Here is a 19,925-nt window from a genome sequence, read left to right as displayed (position 1 = left end):
TACCCCAACCCCCTGCCCTGAGCCCAGCCGTACATTCATGGGCCTGCATACAATTTGCCCATCCAGATCTGTCCCTTGGGCCAAAAAATTTGTCCATCCCAGTATAGAGGAATAGTGTTTGTTTACTAATTCCTAACTGTTCCTGATCATATGTTTAGCTTTATTATTTCAAATACTGATTGCATGATGAGATGCAGTGATAGCAATGAACTTTCTCAATGACATAAAAAGCTTTATTTGTAAATGTATTAAAACAGTATAGCAGTAACCCATTGCCAAGCCGGTCAGCTGTCATTACAACACCCAAACACCAGTTACAAACGAACATTTTCAAAATAAATAAAAGTGCATGAAAAGGAGCAAACACAACAGAAACACCTACGACTGCATCTCTCCTTTCTGCCCCACCCTCCTTTCTCCCCCTGGTGCTGTGGGAGGGGAGTCAAGACAGAGGCTACATAGGGTTTAGTGCCCTGCCCAGGTGCTCATGGCAACATTGCTGGGGGAACTGAGTCAGGAGCAGAGGGGATCCCTTAAATCACTGAGATATTGGGACCTAGGGACTGGGCTCTCCCTACCTCCCCCATCACGTTAGTACCAATCTCCCTAACATAGCCCTTGAAACCAATACATTGTCTGCAAATTAAGGCCCAGGTTTGCCTGTACTGGTGCTACCAAGCAACTATAAGCATAGTTGAAGTAGCCAGTGCACTCTGGCTACTTTATGGTGCTTTGATGTACCAGTGAATTTGCCCTTAACAGTTAATTTTAAACAAATGATTTAAGATTATTAATCCCTATCTTGTTTAGTGTTTGTGTGAAATTCTTAATAATTTTAAAGACTAAGGGAATTGCCAGGCTAAAACTATGATGAAATGCTCTTGAGGTTGAGTGTTCATATCAGTAATTTAAGAAGAAGAAATATTACATGAATGGTGTAATTATCTCAAAATCCAGCATTATAAACTCAAGAAATTCAGAATTAAATTTGCTTTAAAGAAGTCCAGACATATTAAGGTAAGATGCACAGCTGAGGCACTCAGACAACCTTAACTCTACCTGGTAGTGACACAGTGAGAGGTGAGGGAGGAGGGGGCAAAAAATCTTTACAAAACAGTTTAAACTAATCTGGGATCACAAACACTAAAATATCTTAACTGTGCATTTTGTGCCTTAACATGTTTGGATTTCTTTGAAGGGTAACCGTAACTCTTATTCCTACAGTAAATCTGCTTTCTTTCCCCAAGTTAATAACTTGTCTGTTACCTTTGTCTTTTACAAAAAAAAACCCATAGCACAACAGTTCTCAAGCAGGAACAGCGATTTTTAATACAGTTGGGGTTGGAGAGGGAAGTCTCTCTTTTAAAATGTAGGCGAAAGATTAGAACTGAGTAACCTAATTTCCAAAAGTTTCAAGCACCCATAAATGTCTGCTGTTTATTTAGGTGCCTAAATAAGGACTTAGAAGCCAACTATCTTGGCCATTAAATTTACTGCAGATGTACATAATAGATAAACATCCCAACATTTTTTTTCAGGTACTCTTACTGTACAGATATTTTTAAAAAATCTTTGTATATAATATCTGGAAGATCCTCATGAACAGTGTGGGATGTGATGAGTGCAGTAACAGGCAGTGCATACACCTCTACCCTGATATAACACGGTTGAGGGGAGCCAAAAATCTCTACCGTGTTATAGGTGAAACACTGTTATATCGGAGTAGCAGTGGCAGGGTTGCAACGGTGATTTAAAGAGCCCGGGGCTCCAGCCGCACGGAGCCCCAGGCCCTTTAAATTGCCAGCGGAGCCCCGCTGCCACAGCCCCAGGGTAGCGACGGCAGGCTCCGGCGGTGATTTAAATGGCTCCGGCCACTGCGGGGAGCCTGGGCCCTTTAAATCACCACCAAGCCCCGTTGCCGCAACCCTGGGGTAGTGGCGGCAGGGCTCCGGCAGTGATTTAAAGAGCCGGGGCTCCCCGCAGCAGCTGGAGCCCCAGACCCTTTAAAGCGCCACCGGAGCCCCCGCTGCTACTGCGCTATATGTGAACCCGTGTTATGTCAGGTTGCGTTATAGCAGAGTAGAGGTGTATTTTTCCATTAAGAAGTATAATATTTTCAGAGTATAGCTATAGATTTATTTTAAATAAGAGATTGTGTGGTTTCATATTTTCCAGAAAGTCTCTCCTATAAGAACTCCACAAAAACTCTTCAGAGCAATCAAATAAAAGACTTTAATTTGAAAATACTATTTTATTAGGTGTCTTGGACATCCCCTGTGTAAACTGATCTGGCATCAACCATATCCATGAGATGTGAGATCTGATTGCAACAGTTCTTGACACAGACACAAGCAAACATTCCCAGCACTTCTTGCTCTAATTTAATTTTACTTCAGTTAGATCATCCCCTCGACCAGGGAATTTAGCTCCCAGCTTGTTACAAACATGCCAGTATAAAACAATAGTGGCTGCGTAACCATTGTTTAGAATGTATAGTATTCAAGATTGTAAGTACCTCCATTTCCAAAGTCTAAAATATATTATAAATCAAAGACAACCATTGGTTACTTTGTGTCACAATGCAGCCAGAGGGAAGTGTGAATTACGTAAGTCTAAAAAAAAAAATAAGTCCACATAGTAAAGAGGCCGTTTTTTATGGTCTTTTAAGAGGGGAAATGAAAAATTCTCCCCATTGGCAAATTTCTATTTTACACAGTAACTTGCATGAAAATTCCCTTGCAATGATAAAACAGAAAACAAGCCGAAGTTGGAGAGAAAACTACCATTCATCCACTTCAAACAATTTAAAATACTTGTAGTATATGATAAATGGGAACAGGAGCAGGTGCCTAGTTTAATTCAATGGAAGTTTTTTCTTCTTACTTTTTTGGAAGCAGGATTGGTCCCTAGGGTGCCGTTAGCGAAGGATCCGAGTAAGCATCACATTTCATAGCTGCAGAAGACCAGGCCTTGTGATATAAATGACAAAAACAAGAGCTGTTGGTATCATTGTATTACCTTTCTTCCATCCAGGTTTTCCACTCACTCCCAGATATGTGTGATCAGGTGCCATCCCAATCTGCTCTCAAACAGTCCACACACCAGGGAGAGCTAAACTTTTCTTCCCTGGGGTTTGACTTTTTAACTCACCCATAGGAGTTTCTGACTGCAGCTCAAAGATTGGGTGAACATCCTTTTTGGCTCCTGTTGGAGTCCCTGAATCCCTTTGTTTTCTCTCTGCTGGTTTCTCAGTCCTTCATGGCCATAGCTAGTGCCCAGACATTGCAGTATCTCCATGTGCATGTAGCCTTCTGTGTGTCACGCAACATCTGCTGGCATAGACAGCTGGTACTGATGTACCATGTCTGCACTCCTAGTCAGACTTTCTAGAAACAGATCTCGGATAACTAAATAGCTCCGTTCTCTCACTGTCTGAGATTCAGACTTGAGCCAGAGATGTCCATTCAGTCAGCCGATGGGCAGAAATGTTCAATCATAGGCCTAAGGGGGAATGGACACTTCTATAACTGCTGCCAGTACTTTTCTCTTAAGATTCCCAACCAGTCCAAAATGGCAGCTTTGATGGCCTTGTGATTGGTGGCAGTGTCCCTACCCACAGCCCCATGTGCTGCTTGGGCCTCTCCTGTTAGTGAAAGGAAGATAAATAAATGGCCGAAGGCTTTTCTTGCCATTAAGTGGCATTGGCTGTCCACTGAAAGGTGACAAGGAAGGACTCAGGGTCATCATCTAGTCCCTGCTTAGGGTAGGTCTACACCACAAACGAAGAGTAGTGTATGATGTAAGCATACCCGTAGACACTCTCCTACTACTAGTCTAGGTGGTATCCCTGGACTAACAAGCTCGGGAACGTCTGCTCTGGTAGCTGTGTCTGCTGTTCTTGTCAAGCTGTTGTTCCTTCCTTCAAGATCTGCTGCTGATGTTGGGCCTGCCTCAGATCTCCACCACTTGCCGTTCTGATACTTCCTTTGCAGAGTGATCTTAAAAAATTCCACCACGTGTGAACTAGTGCCATTCCCAAACTGCTCTCAAACACAGTCCACATAATATGTAGAGTCCAAACTCACCCATTCCTAGATTTGGTTTTACTGATACCTACATTAACAACAAGCTAACATAAAGCTTAGCTCAGATCTTCTTCTCAGGATTTCTCAGTCCACACATTATATCCTCTCTCTCAAGAGAACTTCTCCTGCCTCCCTTATATACTGGTTGGGTGTTGAGGCACCTGCAACACTGAATCAGTGGAACATATTTAATATTCCCCAACAGGATCAACACCAGTGATTAGGACGGGGTGTTTCTGATAGAGCGTAACAGGCTGGCAACCTTATCTCCAGTTAATAATTGAAGTCATTATTTTAGGCCCTTTAATATGTTCCATATTGCTACACTGTATCTACTGGACTGATAGCTTTCCAATTTTAGTCACTTGTGTTGCTTAGAGCAGTGGCTCTCAACTTTTCCAGACTACTGTGCCCCTTTCAGGAGTCTGATTTGTCACCTCACTTAAAAGATTTGCTTTCAAAATCAGACATAAAAATATAACAGTATCACAGCACATTGTTATTGAAACATTGCTTACTTTCTCATTGTTACCATATAATTATAAAAGAAATCAATTGGAATATAAATATTGTACATACATTTCAGTATCTAGAGCAGTATAAACAAGTCATTGTATGAAATTTTAGTTTGTACTGACTAAAATTTTATGTAGTGCATTTTATGTAGCCTGTTGTAAAACTAGGCAAATACCTACGTCAGTGGTTCTCAACAAGGGGTACACAGAGGTCTTCCAGGGGGTACATCAACTCTTCTAAATATTTGGTTAATAAGAATGAGGATAAGTGTTTTTTTGTTGTTGTTGAAATGTCTAACTTCAAAACTTAGGTTCTTTACAGCAGCACCAGAAATGTCCAGTAAACTGAAAAACTGGAGGGTTCATGGGGATTTGGGAATATTGCCATTAGGACTGGTTTATTTCTGGTGAGCCCTGAAAACAGAAGGTTTCCATTGCTCCACTTGTTTTTTTTACATGTACAAAGTAGGCAGCAATGTATGTCTCTCTTTGTGAGCATTTATAATGTTATATCTGATTGCCTGGTAGAAATTATATAAAGTAAACAAGCAACAAAACATATTTCAAGTATTAGGATTTCAGCGACTAAGATTTATATTCTTTATGGTGTCTTAGTTTTGATTTGGGAAGATACCTAGGTTGAAAAGATGGTTTTGCATTTCATCCTGACTGGGGGAAGATCTCTGGTGATTATCACCCTTAGGCCTGGTCTACACTACGTGTTTATACTGATTTTAGCAGCGTTAAACCGATTTAACGCCGCACCCATCCACACTACAATGCCCTTTAAATCGATATAAAGGGCTCTTTAAATCGGTTTCTGTACTCCTCCTCAATGAGAGGAGTAGCGCTAAAATCGGTATTATTGTATCGGATTAGGGTTAGTGTGGCCGCAAAGCGATGGTATTGGCCTCCGGGCCGTATCCCACAGTGCACCACTGGCCGCTCTGGACAGCTATCTGAACTCGGATGCACTGGCCAGGTAGACAGGAAAAGCCATGCGAACTTTTGAATTTCATTTCCTGTTTGGCCAGCGTGGAGCTCTGATCAGCACAGGTTACAATGCAGTCTCCTGAGAATAGAAGAAGAGCTCCAGCATGGACCACATGGGAGGTACTGGATCTGATCGCTATGTGGGGAGAGGATTCAGTGCTAACAGAACTCCGTTCAAAAAGATGAAATGAAAAAACTTTTGAAAAAATTTCCAAGACCATGATGTAAAGAGGCCACACCAGGGACTCAGTGCAGTGCAGAGTGAAAGTTAAGAAGCTCAGACAAGCCTACCAGAAAACCAAAGAGGCAAACAGAAGGTCTAGGGCAGGGCTGAAAACATGCCGCTTCTACACTAAGCTGCATGCAATTTTAGGGGGCTGCGCCACCAGTACCCCACCCCTGTCCTTGGATTCCGTGGTGGGGGTTGTAATCTCAGCCATGCCTGAGAATTATGAGGACGGGGAAGGTGAGGAGGAGGAAGAGGAGGACGAGCTTGCAGAAAGCACACAGCACTCCGTCAGCCCCAACAGCCAGGATCTTTTTCTGACCCAGACTGAATTACCGTCCCAGCCCTCCCAACCCACTAGCCCAGACAGTGAAGCCATGGAAGCGACCTCTGGTGAGTGTATCTTTGTAAATATAAAACATGGTTTAAAAGCAAGCGTTTTTTAATGATTGATTTGCCCTGGGGGCTTTGGATGCATTTGCGGGCAGTAAAGTTACTGGAAAAGTTTGTTAACATGTCTGGGGATGGAGCGGAAATCCTCCAGGGACATCTCCATGAAGCACTCCTGGAGGTACTCCAAAAGCCTTTGCAGAAGGTTTCTGGGCAGGGCAGCCTTGTTCCGTCCACCATGGTAGGACACTTTACCACGCCATGCATGTAGCAAGTAATCGGGTATCATTGCATGACAAAGCATAGGTGCATATGGTCCCGGTGATTGCAGGCATTCAAGAAACATCCGTTCTTTACCTCACTCTATTATCCTCAGCAGAGTGATATCGTTCATGGTAACCTGGTTGAAATTCAGGAATTTAATTAAGGGGACAGAGATGGCCTTTCTCATACAGGGGTGTTTGCCTGTTGCTTACAAGAAATCCTTCCTTGCATATAGCCAAGCAGGGGGAGGGGAGGAAGGATAGCGCTGAGCTTTCTCTCGTTTGGCTAGCAGGAATCTTCCCAGCTACCAGCCACACGGTGGGGGGGCTGGGGGGTGATTAGCAGTGATCTTCAATGAAACCAGCCATGCAGTGGGGGGAGGGGGTAAAGCGATCATCCTAGAGAATTGGTGAGGGGTGGGGGTGACTTCCGCGAATGGAAGTGAAGGCTTCTGAAGCCGAAAAACAATGGCTTACCATGGCCGCATGCAAGCTGAATTCTGATGCCCGGACCTGCGTCTGTGAGATCTGTAACACCAGAGCCGCAGGCACTCAAAATTCCCAATAGTTATTTTCTGGTCTGGGAAGTAAATTCCTTGCTGCAGCATTGTAAACAGAGCAGTGCTTCTGAAGACGCAAGCGTCATGAACCCTTCCTGGCCATCCCACGTGGATGTTGGTGAAACATCCCTTGTGATCCACCATTGCTTGCAGCACCATTGAAAAGTACCCCTTGCGGTTTACGTACTGGGTGGCCTGGTGCGCCGGTGCCAAGATAGGGATATGGGTTCCATCTATCGCCCCCCCCACTGTTAGGGAATCCCATTTCAGCAAAGCCATCCACTATGGCCTGCACGTTTCCTAGAGTCACAACCTATTGTAGCAGCAGCTTAGTGATTGCTTTGGCTACTTGCATCACAGCAGCCCCCACAGTAGATTTTCCTACTCCAAATTGATTCCCGACTGACCGGTAGCTGTCTGGCGTTGCAAGCTTCCACAGGGCTATTGCCACTCGCTTCTCCACTGTGAGGGCTGCTCTTATCTTGGTATTATGGCGTTTCAGGGCAGGGGAAAGCAAGTCACAAAGTTCCATGAAAGTGCTCTTACGCATGCAAAAGTTTCGCAGCCAGAATCGTCCCAGACCTGCAAAACTATGTGGTCCCACCAGTCTGTGCTTGTTTCCTGGGCCCAAAATCGGCATTCAATGGGTAGAACCTGCCCCATTACCAGCAGGAGCTCCAAAGCGCAGGGGCCTGCGGTTAAGGAGAATTCAGTTTCCATGTCCTCATCACTCTCGTCGCTGCGCTGCCGTAGCCGCTGCCTCCTCCTCGCGTGGCTTTGCAGTTCATGGTTCACCGTAGACTGCACGAGAATGCGTGAGGTGTTTACAACGTTCACGATCGCGGTGTTGATCTGAGCGGGGTCCATGCTTGCAGTGCTATGGCGTCTGCACAGTTCACCCAGGAAAAAAGGCACGAAACGTTTGTCTGCTGCTTTCAGGAAGGGAGAGGTGAGGCTGTACCCAAACCACCCGCGACAATGATTTTTGCCCATCAGGCACTGGGCTCTCAACCCAGAATTCCAAGGGGCGGGGGAGACTGCGAGAACTACGGGATAGCTACCCACAGTGCAACGCTCCAGAAATCGACACTAGCCTCGGACCATGGATGCACACCGCCGAATTAATGTACCCAGTCTGGCCGCGCGCAATCGACTTTATACTATCTGTTTTATAAAACCGGTTTATGTTCAATCGAAATTATCCCGTAGTGTAGACATACCCTTAGAGTCCTACAGCCATTATGGAGCTGCTGAGAATGCCCGGTAGCCTGCAATGTGACCTTCACCCTAGGAACGGCCAGTTCCTTAGCTCCTGGTGAGTGCAGTTCCACCATTTTCATGGTAATGCCTGAGCTCGTAGGGAGAAGCAAGTCTTGAAGATAGCCCAGGCCCAACGCATGGAAGAGCAGAACACCGGATCAGGCAGACTGCTGCATTCTGAACCAGCTGGAGCATTTTCACGGACTCTGCTTTCATTCTCACTGCCTGATGAAGGAGTTTGTTTCAAACCAGCTTTAGAGTAGTTTTAAATTGCTTTTCTTTGAGAACATTTCAAACATTAACTTGTCATCTAAAAACTTCCCGTTGTCAAGCTCTTTATAATGTTTGGAACAAAACCTTTTTTTAAATGACTAATTTCAACTCCGTAAGAAGTTGTATTACTAATCGTTACAGTAGTTAGAATCTAAATGATTGTTATTGAAGACTAATTGGAATCTGCCAGGTTAGGACCCAGCAGCAGTATGGCTTCACTCTGGGGACCTTCAAGCTTGCATTTTCGTGTACATTGTCAGGACTAGAGCTATACCAATAATGACTTTTTAGTTTTTTGGCAATTCTGGAAAAAAAATTCATTTCAGGTCAAACCAGAAATATTTATTTCATATTTTTATTTTAGATTTTCAGTGAATTGAAATGTCAAAAAAATTGTTTGGGGTCAAACATAACGTTTCTCTTTCACAAAATCAAAACAGGAGACCATTTTTTATTGTTTTAATAAAATTAAAGACAATTTTGAACCAAATTATTTTGACCCAAAAACATCAAAATGTTTTGTTTACAAAATGTTGAAATGAGACACTTTGGTTTTTTCTGAAATTATTTTAGGTTTTTCTTTTTACCAGTATTATTTGGCGAAACAGCTCACATGAGCTTCCAAGACATTTCAGTGTCACCGTATCTGCAAGTCTCACAGAAAATAGTTTCAGCCAGAAAATGTTGTCCAGCACTAGTCAGGAGATTTTAACTAGCTTTGGTAAGAAAGTGGCTCTGACTACATTATTCTTAGGGGAAAACACACCATTCAACCCTTTCCTGCCTAAATTATGGAGCATTGCAACTTGGCTTGATGTTAGGTACTAATCCCATTCAGATGAGTTACTAGAAAGAGAAGATGTGAGATTAAATTAAATCGGAGCAATAAGATATTTGAAAAGCTTAACTTATCCCTATTGGACTGATTGGGGTGTTAAAGCAGAGAGAGGCCATCTTTTAATGCCTGAGGCGCCTCAACAAACAGTGAAATAAATCTAACCCCTCCTGTGAGATCTGATCTTGCCTCTGAGCATCCTCATTTGCCATTGAAATCCATAGGAGCTGGAAATGCTCACTGCATTGCGCACAGTGATTAAATATTATCATTTAAAGTTAGTCTTTTCTGCTTCACTTTCTTTGTGAAGCACCTTAGACCATCATTATCTTTTTCTGCAATCCATTCAGACTCCCAACATCCTTTGGAATGATCAGCAGACAACACTTTTCATATTTGTATCAAAAGAGTTAAGTGTGAGGAGGGTTTTCAACAGCCACCAAAATTGCTTTGAAATGAAAAACTCAACAGCATCTCTAGTGGTATTAGCATTCATGTTTTCTAATGCATTGTCCTTTAACCCCTCTTTATTTTGTATTCTGGGATCCTGGCATTCAATTGTTTAAACAGAATTGTCCCAGTTCTGTAATGCATTACATCTGCTGACTTGGCACCATTATCCAAAAGGTGTCACTTGGTTCCTATCTAAGTGTTCACAGAGCCAAGACTGGAGGCCTTGCAAAAGAACAGGCTATCCATTTCATCTCCTGGCAATGTTTATTTTATTTTAGCAAAACAAGATTGTGCTGATTTATGTAAAAGGAGAGAGATTACAGTTTTCACGTAATAAGAAGTCTATTGAAAGAGAGTTATTTTACTGAAAAAGCAAGATATTATAATACAAAAATGTTTTATGTTCATTTTCATCAAAATGAGAAACATCAATTGTGCATGTGTTCTGAGTTGTGCCATACAGTGCATGAGCATGAATTTAGCTATGATATGAGTCCGTTTGCATTCTTTTAAGCTTTATAACTCAGCTGTCTTCCTCAAAACAAATCGTTGTAGATTTACCTTCACAAGTTTGCACTGAACTTTCGTGTGTGCGCACTGTGTGTTTCTGAAACAGCACCAAATGCTTAGGTTAAAATCACGTTCTTACCACTATCTTCAAGCAATGATGCATTGTTTTGAAAAGTCCCCTACTTTTTACTCCAACATATTTTACTTCACGCAAAGAACTAAAATATGATTTGAAAGAAGTACAAAGTATTATTTACCCTTTGTTTTAAATATTTTAAAGTTAAATGCTATACTGTACTTGGGTATGTTGAAACAAAACATTCATGGCACAATATGGCACTATTTTTAAAATAATTACTGAAACAAGTTGAAAATTTAGCACCATGTGCTTAGCCTGACCTTAACATTTGCTAAAGGAAAACTGCAGTTTATTTTGCAAAAAATATGCAAACTCTGCTTGTGCAGTAATTGTAAAAAATCATCAATATATTTTGAGAAATATCTAGATCTTATATAGCAGTTTTCATCAGTGGCTCTCAAAGCACTTTATAAAGGAGGTATCATTATCCTCATTTTGCAGATGGGAAAACTGAGGCAGGGACAGTGACGTGATTTGCCCAAAGGCACCCAGCGGGCCATAGCAGAGCCTGGTTCTGGGGAGTCCAAATCCACTAAGCCACACTGCTTCCCCAAAAATAAAAATACTGAAGAGTCCAGAAATATTTATTTTTCTGTCAGCTGATATAGTTTATGTTAAAGGAAGTGCTGCTCTGTATTTGAATGAATGGAAAATACTGCAAACTCCCACCATTGTTCTGCAGTAATTCTAACTTATGATAAAGAGTAAGTGGGCCTTTCACTTTTGTAGAGGTGGCACTGAAGATTTACTGGTCATGAGATATATATTAACTTGTGAAGCACAGGGGAAGTATATTATCCTTAGGAACACAAGCGTAAAATATCCATGAATGCACATGAAGTTAGTACAGTAATGCACATGTTTTGTTACATACACATCCCTGTTGAGGGAAGTTTGACGTCCCGGTACATCATGTTCCCTGGGCCCCCATCCCTCTTGTTTCACTTTATTTACACAGATGTTACACGTGTTTTGGGGACCTCAGTACAGTTGTCCCCCCTTCCTTTGAGAGTCCTGTACTTACATTCTGAAGGTCACAATCTGCTCTCAATTACCCATATCCAATCTCCCTGAAATCAGTGGAAGTTAGAGTTGCCAACATTCTAAGTGGACAAAACTGAACTCCCTTGCACAACCCTTTCCTAAGGTCCCCTTCCCCTTCTCACTCCATCCCCCTCCCTCTGTAGCTCACTCTCCCCCACCCTCACTCGTTTATTTTCACTAGGCTACGGACTGGAGTGCAGGAGGGGGGCAGGGCATCGGCTCGTGATGTGGGCTCTGTAGTGGGGCCAGGGATGAGAGGGTTGGGGTATGGGAGGGGCCTCTGGGCTGGGGCCAGGGGGTTCAGAGTATGGGAGGGGATGCCGGGCTTAGGCCAAGGGTTGGAGTGTGGGAGGGGGTACAGGCTCTGGGCTGGGGCCAGAAATGAGGGCTTCAAGGTGCAGAAGGAGGAATCTGGGCTGGTGAAGGGGGTTGAGGTGTGTGTGGGGGGGGTGAGGGCTCCATCTGGGGGTACAGCTATGGGGTCGGGCCAGGAATGAGGAGTTTGGAGTGCAGGAGGCTCTGGTAGGGAGTTTGGGTGTAAGAGAGGGTTGAGGGCTGGGGCAGGGTCTCAGGAGGGTATGCAGGCTCTGGGAGGCAGTTTGGGTGTGGAAGGGGGCTCAGGCTGGGGCAAGGGTGCAGGAGAGGGGGTGGGAGTGGGGTGAGGGAGAGAGTGTGGGTTCCAGACAGCACTCAACTCAGGCGGCTCCCTGCAAGCGGTAACATGTCCCTCAGCTCCTAGGCCACAGTTCCTGGACAATGAGAGCTGCGGAGCCTGTGCTCGTGGTGGGGGCACCACGTGGAGCCTCCCTGGCCGTCCCTCTGTCAAGGAGTTGAGGGACATGTTGCCACTTCTGGCACCCATAGTGCTGACTAGAGCTGCCAGGGTCCCTTTTCAACCGGGAATTCCGGTCGAAAACTGGACACCTGGCAACCCTAGTTGAAGTGTAATTAAGCAGAATTTGAACGTGAATTTTTTCAGAGAAATATCTGAATATCTCCTCATTGTGGCAATATTGTAAGTGTGGCAGACTTTTAAAAAATGTAATGTCCTAACATAGGAAGCAGTAAAAGCACATGAGAGACATTGGTCCAAATCCTGAAGTTATGTAAAGATTAGTGTAAGTTACACACTAAGAAGTGTGTCTGTAAGTGGCCATAACACCATGGGAACAAAAGGGTGAAGATGAACTGGGGTTGGAGCAGGGAAAGCTAGCATTAGGAGGAGCTCAGAAGCTGTAAGATGAAATAGCCTCTTTCTATTTAATCTTACTCTGCTATGTTAGGTGATTTTCAGGCTACAAGCCCACCCTTCCATTCCCTTCTGCATTTACGTTATATCACCCCAGGATTTGAACCAGTATGTCTAGTGCATTTTACCTGCTCCCCAGTAAAGTTCTGTCTCAACTGCAAACTAAACAGAACTAAAATGAAACTGACAGAATCCTTGAGGGAGACAGCAGCAATAGTAAGGCTTAGGTTGGATTTCTCTGTAGTGCAGGGGTATTTTCTGGTGCTGAGAAGTAGAATTTACACCTCCCTGCTCCAGCACTAGGAAACCTGGCCCTAACTTTGCAGGTGTTATGAATGATTGTTTCTTACAGTCACCCGAGGTCACCTGAACATTTTTTAGAAAACGTTTTGTTTCAGGCATATCTGTTGAAAGCCTTTATAGTGTAATTAAAATAAGTACTTCAGGAAAAATGAGACTAATATATAGCTTTTGTGTTGATTTAACATTTTAACATGTGGGCACAGCACCTAGAAACCAGTCCTACTCAAAAATGAGAGGTCTGGTTCGAAATAATTGATGGCAGCCTAGTATTAGACATGTTAGAGGTGACCATGTATAGAAGGGAGATTGCATGCTAATTCCTGGCAGTGAAGATTGGGTTCAGATGGACAACGGCCCATGCCTGTCTTGTGTGACTAGAATATTTCATCTTAACTCAAACCGTGGGGTGACACTCCTGTTTGGTTGGCAGGACAATACAAATTATAGGGAAGCTTCTGAGACTGAACTTTTAACCTTTGAACTGCACATCCCATTCAAGTAATAATTAGCATGGGTGTGAAACCAGCTGCAGAGACCTGGGCAGTGATGCTATGGCTCGGCTCAGCCACCAAAGATCTACTTCATTAATCCAATTAAATCAATGACTGGAGAAGGTACCAAGTTTCTCTCTTCTTCCCCTCCATCTGCCCAAGTTATTCTGAGCCATTTCTTAGCAAAAGGTTGAAATAATTGTTCATATTTGCAATGTAAACACAAATAATTACAGCTACATAACAGGTTTCAGAGTAGCAGCTGTGTTAGTCTGTATCCGCAAAAAGAACAGGAGTACTTGTGGCACCTTAGAGACTAACAAATTTATTTCAGCATAAGCTTTCGTGGGCTACAGCTCACTTCTTTGGATGCCTAGAATGGAACACACAGACAGAAGATATTTATTCATGCAGAGAACATGAAGAGGTGGAAGTACCCATACCAACTGCAAGAGGCCAATCAATTGAGATGAGCTATCAGCAGCAGGAGAAAAAAACACCTTTGAAGTGATAATCGCGATGACCCATAGAAGGTGTGAGGAGAACTTAACATGGGGAAATAGATTCAATTAGTGTAATGACCCAACCATTACCCAACAGAATTTAATCACATATCTGTTGAGTATCCAAGAATGTTAAACTAGGGGCTGGTCTACACTACGGGGGAAATCGATCTCAGATACGCAACTTCAGCTAGCTGAAGTCAAAGTATCTAAGATCGAATTACTCACCGTCCTCATGGCGCGGGATCGATGTTCGCGCTCCCCATGTCGACTCCACAACTCCGTTGGGGTTGGTGGAGTTCCGGAATTGATATAAGCGTGTTCGGGGATCGATTGCTACCCGCCGATACGGCGGGTAGTGAAGACGTAGCCTAGATTTAGTAGAAGTTGAAACATTCAACTCTTATCAGCCTACTTTATTTTATAGGCTAGTATTTCTGTAGTAGTAACAGCACTGAGCAGAGCACAGTATATACGTTGGGAAACCTGTTGCAGTAAATTATGTTCCAAATGTCAGCAGTCCAAAGATTAATTTGATTGTACACATATTGTCTACAAGTTCTATATGAACATATGCTATCCGTACATGCTCATATATTAATGAGTAGGGTCAGGCTGGCATCAGTTTTGTTATATTTCCAGGATATTCTTTGAGAAGTTTATATATGATTTTAAGCATAGATAATACAGAGATCTATTTTCAGGAAGTGCCTGTCTAGCTATAAGGAGAATACTGTGAATGCAAATTGTTGGCCACAGATGGGATTAAGTCTTTGCTGGTGCATGAACTATCTGATTGCTACTCAAGAGGGTGTCAATGACTCCGGCTGATATTGCCCTATGAGAGCTCTTTGAGGCTGGAGAAGTCACAGAGACAGAAACCTCTGAAGCATTTGTAATTTGCAGTTAGAAGTAACATTGAAAGGGATCTTTAAGAAAAAAGTGAGTGGGACAGATTCTTGACTGCAGCTGAGTGGAGCTTAAGCCCCATCGTACCCACAGACACCCCGACATGATGACTTCTTTCCCATTCACTGGAGGAAGGGGATAGCCAGTGCAGGATGTGGCGGAGCTGCCTTAGCTGTTTTCACTGGCAGATAGTTCCCCTGCAAATGGGGAGCCAAAAACCCAGCCCAATAGATTGAAAAGTCTACATCCTTCCCTGTGTTACCAGTAAGAGCGAACTCTACTAAAACTGGACACATTTGAAAATTTGATTTATCTTTCACACATTTCACTGCGCTTAGACTTTCATATTTAATATTAACATAGCACCCAGAGGCCCTGATTGAGATGAGGGGCCCAATGTGCTCTACAAACTGAAACCTAGATCCTGCAAGTCACTGAACCTTATGGAGCCCCATTGACTTCGCTGGGATTCCATGTAGGCATGAGGGTCTGCTGGAATGGAACTTTCTGCAGGATTAGGGCTAACGTGGTAGATGCAGTTCTGTAAGTCCCCACAGCTCCTGAACCTGGGTCTGCTGAGCTGGCAGGCAGTAAATCTCCATGGTGCCACCCAGCAGCTGCAGGAGACAGCTCATGCGACACTACCTGCAACCCACTGCAGACACAGACCACGGGAAGTCCTGCTTCAAGGGGGCTGACATGCAGTAGCCTCCTGCACTATATAAACCCAATGTGTGTTCCAGGAAGTGTCCAGGCAACAGTGTGGCTCCTCTGTAGCTACCAGGACCATAGGCACTGACTCTGTGGATGGTCGAGCCCTGGGGAAAGAAAGAAGCTGGCACCTGTGACCAGGACTAACTCTGCTCTTGAACTCCTGTCTATGACTTCGGCTTGATTTTGACTTTATCTGCTGAACCAGACCCTGAAACCCAACTCAGACTCTGATCCTTGGAATTCACCTTGACCTGGAACATGACTACAAATTCTTCCCTATTCTCAGTCTCAGGGTTGACCCTGCTCTGACCTTTGATCCTAACTGCCTGTGTCAGGATCCTGACAGGTTCCTGCCCCAAAGTTTTTACTGTCTAGGGCCCCAGTCCACAGTTGGATCTGTGTAGGAGTTTGTCCATGCAAATCCAATAGCAGGATTGGAGCCCAAGAAGCAAAACTAGACTTGTTTTTTTATATTCAGTTTCACTCTTTGACTACCCACATTGCTGTAGCGTTTGAGGTACGAATGTTCCAGGTCAGAGGTGGCCAACCTGTGGCTCCAGAGCCACATGTGGCTCTTCAGAAGTTAACATGTGGCTCCTTGTATAGGCACTGACTCCTGGGCTGGAGCTACAGTCACCAACTTTCCAATGTGCCGGCGGGTACTCACTGCTCAACCCCTGGCTCTGCCACAGGCCCTGCTCCCACTCCACCTCTTCCCGCCCCTCCCCTGAGTCTGCCATGCCCTCACTCCTCCCCCTCCAGAGCATCCTGCATGCCATGAAACAGCTGATTGGAAGGTGCAGGGAGGGAGGAGGAGATGCTGATTGGTGGGGCTGCTGGTGGGAGGGAGACACTGGGAGCAGGTGGGGGGAGCTGATGTGGGGCTGCTGACATATTACTGTGGCTCTTTGGCAATGCACATTGGTAAATTCTGGCCCTCTCAGGCTCAGGTTGGCCACCCCTGTTCCAGGTGAACACTTACATACAAACATCTGTTTGTAGTAATTTTAGGTGATATGCTAAGATTAGATTTTGTAATATACATTTATTATTCACTTTATTACAAGACCTAAATTTTGGCCTAAGCTGCTACTTGGCTGTATCTGTGAAACATTACATAAATATAAATGGTCAGTTTTTATGGGGATGATTCATCATTATTTTTAAAATAGACCCTCCTAGGTCCTGAAGTTAGTCTAAATGATTTTAGCAAAAGAATGTCTTAGACATGTTTTTGACTAACTGCTGCAAAACATATTCTTAGTGAGAGAATACAGTGGGTTGGTGATACCTCCCTGTGACTAGCTTCTTTTGTTCATTTGGGGACCATTGTCCACTTTCATGTTTGAATATTGAACAGGTTACAATAATGCTAGGTGTAGGTCCTAAATTTAGGATCTCGTAGCCACGGATGGAGACTCAGGAGAGCAGGGTTCAATACCTGGCTCTGCCAATTGGCCTGCTATGGGACATTGAGCAAGTGATTTCCTCATGCCATGACTCAGTTTTCCCATCTGTAAAATGGGGGTAATGACACTGACCCTTCTTTGTAGGCTACTTTTGAGATCTGTGGATGAAGTGTGCTATATAGGAGTGTAGTGGGTTAGTGGTGGCCCCTCCCCCTCTGGGTCAGTGGGAGGCCACTCCACCTCACTAGGCCATGGGGCATTGTTCATGGTTGGGGAATCTGCTGAGTCACTCTCGGCCTGTAGCTCTAGTCGGCAGTCCGGGAAGAGTAGGGATGGGCAAACTGGGGGTCGGATCCAGCCCAAGAGATTGCCCCCTATGGTGCCGTGGGCCCTCCACCGTTCTCAGAAGCAGACGGTTCTACGTCTCTGTGGCCCCTGGGGGGGGGGGGGCAGAGGGCTCTGTGCATTGCCCTTGCCTCTAGGCACCGCCCTCCGCAGCTCCCATTGGCTGGGAACACGGAACCACAGCCAATAGGAGCTTCGGGGAAGATACCTGGAGGTGCAGCAAGGGCAGCGTACGCGGAGCCCTCCGCCCTGCCGTCCTGCAGGGGCTGCAGCGCTTCCTGGAGAAGTGCGGGGCCAGGGACAGGGCAGGCATGCAGGGAGCCTGCCCTGGCCTCAGTGCGCACCGCTGCCACCCCAGAGCCGCTTTAGGTAAGTGCGCCGGAGCCCAAACCCCTCCTGCATCCTACCCCCCCAACTCCCTGCCCTGAGCCCCCTCCTGTACCCCTTTCGTGAGCCTCCTCCTGCACTCCACACCCCTCCTGCACCCCAACCCTTTTCCCTGAGCCCCCTCATACACCCCACACCCTTTCTCGGCCCCAATCCCTTGCCCTGAGCCCCTTCCTGCACACCGCACCCCTTCCTGCACCCCACACTCCCTCCCGCACCCCAAATCCCTGTCCCAGCCCTACTTACAATTTCCCCACCCAGATGTGTCCCTCAGCCCAAAAAGTTAGCCCACCCCTGGGGTAGAGTGATCGGCAATCAGGGTCCCTAGCCCACATACAGGGCAGTGAAAGGTCAGTGGCTCGGACCTGTACTTGAGGGCAAGCAGCAAATAAACAGTTTGTAAGCCGAACCCTTAGGGCTGGGCAGTACAGAGTCTGGAGCTCGGGCCTGCACTCAGAGCTGAGCAGCAAACAAATAGTTCAGAGCCCAGATCCTTAGTCAGAGCAGGGCAACGAGTCCTCCAGGCTTAGGCCAGGGTAGAACACAGTCTAGGGGGCTCAGGGAGGAGTAGAGCCTAGTGTCCTCACTTGGCAGACTGCAGGCAGATGCAGGCCCTCTGGCCTACAGAGGGGGAGTACTTCCACCAGGGAAGATGCGGGCCCGCCCAACTCCACCGCATCCCAGCCCAGGGCCCTAGCAGTGGCAGAGGGGTCCACCACTGGGCCAGCAGGGATCCTCCCACAACATGCTGACCTTGTCACAGGCCATCTCTTAACCAGACAGTGCTTTAGTTCCCTTGGGCTACTTCCTCTCTCCTCCTCAGGGTGTACCTGGGTCTGTACGGGGGCCTCTGCACCGTCCAGATAGAAGGCCAGTGGCAGTGTCAGCAACTTCTCCTCGGCTTGGTCAGTGTGTGGCTCCGGCAGTGTTGGCCAGTCCTCCGCGCCACAGGGATCCATGGCAGTCTCCTAGTTCAGAAGCAGGCAGGAGCATCTGGCTCCTTCAGCAGCTGCAGCCCAACTGAGCTTGCACACCCGCCTTTTGTACTTCCTGTTCCATCCACTGACTTTCACTGGGCGGGGTGAGCGCAGCCTGGCTCTGCCCACCAGGGCTCTGCGAGTGGCCCCTCCCCCTCTGGGTCAGTGGGAGGCCACTCCTCACAACAAGAAGCTAGAGATTATTTTAACATTCACGTTTTTTCCCTAGAAATGTCTTCCTTTACAGCATTTTATCTTAGGTGCCTAACATTAAAGTGTGTGAGAGCGAGAAAGAGAGGGAAACTGACTCTTGCAGAGCTGAAAGTAGTGGAAAATGCTGATTTAAAAACCTCCAAAGCAGACATTTGGAAAAATATTCTGTATAATCTCCATTTCTTTATCAGTTCTGAACAATCTCCATTTCTTTATCAGTTCTGAACAGAGGGGCCTGTGCTCACATTTGCTGCACAGCACAGAGTGGATTTAAATCTGACAGTAGTATTCAAATAGGTTCGAAAATCATGGAAGGAAGGAAGCAGAGCCACCCCTCCCTCTGTGTCTGAGCCAATGGACGTCATTTAATGTGAGCAGGGTGAAACTGGAGTTGTATGAGAGTATTGGGGTGGCAGAGGGCTTTCAATCTGGAAGGGGGAGTGCAGCTCTCTGCAGATCTCTCTGCAGAACATCTTTTGGCTGTCTGAAGCTTGTCTGGCAGTTCCACTATCTCAGTGGGTGTTTGATGCTATCTATCATGCTGCTCATGAGGTTACAACAACGGTTTCTCCTTTCCTTTAGTAGCCTAGGTACATTTGCTGGTACTGCATTTCCCAGTTCACCACACCATCAACCCCAGATGCAGATCTTGCAAAACTGTGCTGTCTCCATATGTGCTGTTGCTCCATCCCATCCATTTGCCCTGTCTCACATGGGAATTTTAGACCATGCCATGCATCTTCCAGCAACTTGAGATGTGCAAATGTCAGGGGGGATGGGACCACCTTTTCATATCCATATTTGTAAGGTTTCCGCTCTTTCCCATAAATTTTTATTTAAAGGGAAGAATAAAATATGGCCCAAGGAAAATGTCACTGC

At 45.4% G+C, this 19,925-nt stretch overlaps 1 protein-coding gene across 1 annotated transcript in view; it reads left to right on the top strand.

Moving 5' to 3' along the window:
* SCFD2 (sec1 family domain containing 2) overlaps positions 1–19,925 on the top strand; it is a 323,281-nt gene that overhangs the window by 198,716 nt on the left and 104,640 nt on the right. The window lies entirely within an intron of this gene.

The sequence above is a fragment of the Gopherus evgoodei genome, chromosome 5 (genome assembly GCF_007399415.2).
Source record: "Gopherus evgoodei ecotype Sinaloan lineage chromosome 5, rGopEvg1_v1.p, whole genome shotgun sequence".
NCBI classification, from domain to species: domain Eukaryota; kingdom Metazoa; phylum Chordata; order Testudines; family Testudinidae; genus Gopherus; species Gopherus evgoodei.
The sequence above is the reverse complement of the archived record's forward strand: the minus strand, read 5'-3'. Positions and strand labels throughout refer to the sequence as shown.